Here is a 4,780-nt window from a genome sequence, read left to right as displayed (position 1 = left end):
ATTTATTTGTTTATTTAGAGACAGGGTCTTGCTAAGTTGATTACAGCCTCACTAATTTGCTGAAAGTGGCTTGAACTTGTGATCTTTCTCCCTCAGTCTCCTTGCTGGAATTATAGTAGTATGTCATCATGCCCAGCTCCAATATTATTCTTTACAGAGTTAGAAAAAGCAATCCTTCAATTCATTTGGAAGCATAAGAGACCCAGAATAGCCAAAACAATACTGAACATGAAAAGTGATGCAGGGGGCAAAACAGTACCTGATCTGAAATCATACTAGGGCTGTAGTATCAAAAACAGCATAGTATTGACATCAAAATAGACCTGAAGACCAGGGTAACTGAATAGAAGACAGGCACACACCCACATACCAAAAACCATCTGATACTTGACAAAAGGGCCAAAAATATTTTTTTGGAGAAAAGACAGTCTTTAGTGAATGGTACTGGGGAAACTGCACAACTATATGTAGAAGAATGAAACTAGATTCTTGTTTTTCATCCTGCACAAAAATCAAATCAGAATGGATCAAACACTTAGGAATTAGACCAGAAACATTGCAACTGCTCTAAGAAAACAGGGTCAGCATTCCATCATCTTGGTGTGACCACCAATATCCTTAAAAGTCCCTCAAATTATAATAAAGAAAACCAACAATCAATAAGTGGGTGCCATCAAATTTAAAAGCTTCTGTACAGCAAAGGAAACAACTAAGGGCACAGCTAAAGAGACTCTAGAATGGGTGAAAATCTTTGCCAGCTACTCTGCTGACAAGGGATTAATAGTCAAAGTGCTTTAAAAAAATTGAAAAACTTAACACCAAAATAACAACTAATCCAATAAATAAATGGATAAAAGAACTAAACAGAAACTTCCCCAAAGAAAAAACACAAATGGCCAATGACTATATAAAAATGTTTAACATTTATTGAGATCAGGGAAATGCAAATCAAAGCTGCTTTAAAATTTCATCTTACTTTAGTCAGAATGATAATGTTCAAGAATACAAATCTTAATAAATGCAGGCAAGGATATAGGGAAAATGGTACACTTGTATATTGTTGTGGGACTGCAGACTAGTATAACTACTCTGAAAAAAGTATGGAGATTCCTCATAAGACTAGATATGGAGCCATCATATGACACAGCTATCCTGCTCCTTGATATTTTCCTAAATGAATGAAAATCAACCTATTATAGCAATACAGCTACCACAATGTTTATAGCAGCATAATTCAAATAGCTAATTCATAGGGTCAACCCAAATGCCCATCAAGAAATGGATCAAGAAAATCTGGTATATACATACCTGGCGTACTACTCAGTCATAAAGAAGAATGAAATTATGGCATTTAATTGTAAATGAACAGGAATGGAGAACATTGATTGCGCTAAGTGAAATAAGCCAGACTCAGAAACTCAAAAGTTGATTTTTTTTCTTTCATGTGGAAACTAGAGTAAAATAAAGGAAAGGAGGAGGGAAGGACAGGATATCATCAAGATATAGGGAAGATCAGTAGAAGAAGGAGATCAAGAGGCAGAGTAGAGAGATGGGAAAAGTTAGGTAGGCAATGAATTCTAAAAAAAATGTTATGTGCATATATAGATATACCACAGGGAATTTCACCTTTATGTATAAGTAAAATGAACCAATCAAGTATAAATAAATAGATGAGTGAAAGTAAGTCAAGCAAAGTAGAGGAAGGAGAACGGGAAAGGAGAGGGATGAAGAAGAGAAAAAGGGGAGATCATGAACTGAAATTGAATGTTTGTATGATTTTGTCAAGAGGAACCCAGCTATCATCTTTAATTATAAAACTCTAATAAAAATGCTAAATTGTTTTTCTTACAGATTCAAATTTATAATACCCTTCAAATTGATTTTAAACCTATGTATGATATTTGGTAAGATATTAGTTTTATTTTTTTCCTTGTTGATACAGCTGTCCAGTGAAATTTATTGAAAAAAAAATTTCTATGGCTGTTCATTCCAACTTTGACTTAATCAGTTTTTCATATATCCAACAGCTGTGTTTTAGTGCTGTCTATTCTCTTCCATTTGTCTATTTGTCTTACCTTACAATCAGTACCAGTGGTTTTAGTTGTTATAAGGAAAAATAATAAATAGAAATTTGTAATTATATTTAACCTGAGGAGTAACCAAAAATGCATATTAAAAATGATTGGTTGTCAATTTTTTGGGGGAAAAAAACCTGTGTTATTTCAAAATATGGTAATAAATACTACCAGTAAAATCTATCCTTATAAGTATTGCTGATAGCAAAGTTATTATTCAAAAATCTTCAAAACTATAGTAATCATAAATGTTATGGTATTTCTAGAGGTAGAAGAAATATGGTATTTCTGTTCCTTTTTTTTGACTGTTAATCAAAGATGTTATACATTTTCAAGCTACTTCCTTAATTAATACATCAAATTATAAAATAATGAGGTAGAGTGAACCAGAGATAAGGAAATAAGTGAAACCAGAGATGAAAGTCTCTAATTACTCCCTTTGCTCCTTCGTGTTTCCTGCTTTGGAAGACTGAGCCATTGGGGATATTGTTTCAGAAGAGTCTAGGTCCATTATTATTCAAATCATTATAAATTCAGAATTTAAGAACCAAATTAATACTAGGGCTGAGCGCAGAATGTACGTCTTGGATTCAAGAGGATAAAGCACAAAATCTTGGCTCTACACCATGGCATTTTAAGCAAAATGGAGTTCAGCCTTTAGGAACACATTTTTCTGGCCTATAAACTTTAGGAAAAATCCTTTCTACCCACATCACACTGTTTTCCATCAGCTGGTAGGTGTCTGAAGCTCCACCTGCTTCTATTCGTTTTTTTCTGTTTACACTGCTCTTGTTGTTCTCCTCCATCCTCCTGAGGTTCTGTGAGTCCTGGTCATTTCACCTGCTCAACCCAGGCAAAGAGGAGACTCGAGGGCCTCAGGAGACTCTTACCTGTTGTGGAGTTCAGTGAACCAGTAGTGAGCCAGCACAGAGGAAGCCATGGAGCGGGAAGTGTGTGTGTGTGTGTGTGTGTGTGTGTGTGTGTGTGTGAAGAATGGTTGGTAGGGGAAGGTGGGTGACATGGAAGGACGTAGGTTCTCTGTTCAGGAATCCTATTTTGCAGTTAAGATAAACATTAATAATCATTCTCACTCGACATCTATTCATTTTATAATTATGACAACTTTCTTTAACAGACAGTATATATTTTCATTTCATAATGACAAAAGGATAATGCAAAAATCAATGAGTGTAGTGATGGTAAAGAATTCAAAATTTTTTTCAAAATATAAAATATTAGAGACAAAATCTAGTTCGCCCTCTCTGCAGAAGGATGACTCCATCAGTTTCCCTGAGAGGTGATCCTGTACATTTTACTTAAAATCTTTTGTGGCAGAAATTGAGTGTTTTCAAATTATTCTTCATGATGAGGTGAAGACTGTGCTTAGATATTTTTCTCTTGGCTAATGTGAGATTCTTTCTTGAGGACAGGTATGTACGGAGGTGTGGTATGAAATACTCCCTATAGAGGACATGTAAGGAGAATTTTGAGTGTATCAAGGCAATTTGGGATATTTGCAGTTTCCCTGGTGCAGGTTTGAACCAGACACCTGTGCCATTTATCAGAGCAAATCTGGTAGCTGAACTTGGAAATAGAGAGGATCTGATTAAAGGGAGAGTACACACATGTCTAAACTACAATATCTTCATTTAATTCTGTCAATTTATTTATAAAACACATTTTTAGATTCTGAAGAACAACATTTTCTTCTTTTTAAAATCCTATAAATCCTTCAGAGTCCATTTCTAATTATATACAACTGTAATGATTTTGTTATTACTACATTATCACACTTTTCTCAGTCTTATGCACAAGGATTACTTGGTTGCAGTTTTATTAAGTGTTTGCAACTAAGTGCCAAATTCTATGCAAAGTATTCATTGTTTTATTGATGTCTCACAAAGACACTATGAGACAGAAAATATTGTATTTTTCTTTTGAGTGGATAAGGGTCAGAGAGGTTGTTATTTGCTCAAGGCATAGAAGTAAAGTAGTAAATGGTAAAATCAGGTTAGGTTAGAAATCATTTTATATAACTCCAGAGTGAGATTTTCATTATTTTATTCATCTATATACTTCTGCTAGGCAAATAGAAAATGAATGTGTGTGAGATTATATTGAGATATTATTCACAGTGTAAGCCTTTATCCTTGCCAAAATTAAAGTAATGCAGGACAGGGTAACAGAGAAGCAATATGAATAGATTTATAAGATTATTTTGTGTTCACAAACCTTGCTCAGAGTAAAGGAAAATTAAGCATATCTTGTAGTTATACATGGGAGTTAAGATGCAAATGAGATGTAAAAAAGAGAATGAGTAATTTGGGTTTCAGAAAAGGTAATTAAGATTGTATCTTAGGTTTATTTAGTTCTGATATTAGTTAATGAAGTTAAATATTATTAATACTATTGAAATTTGCATTCCTAAGTTCTGTAGTGCAGAAATAAAAGTGAGCTGAGAACAGAATTTCCGGTGGGATGCTGTAGTTATTTATATCACCTATGCAGCACCTTCTAGGATCTACCTAGTTTTGTATGTGTGAGTAGGTTTTGGATATGCATCATATTCTTATCAGTTGAGTATAAATGAAAGAGAAAGTAGAGTATTATTGAAGTAAAAATAAGTAAATCATTATATGCAATTTCTACTCATTTTTTTTCTGTGTATATATTTAGGTAGTTGGTCTATTTACAAACAAGCTATG

The sequence above is a fragment of the Spermophilus citellus genome, assembly GCF_964194105.1.
Source record: "Spermophilus citellus genome assembly, chromosome: 2".
Lineage (NCBI taxonomy): Eukaryota > Metazoa > Chordata > Mammalia > Rodentia > Sciuridae > Spermophilus > Spermophilus citellus.
Note: the sequence above shows the minus strand (reverse complement) of the source record.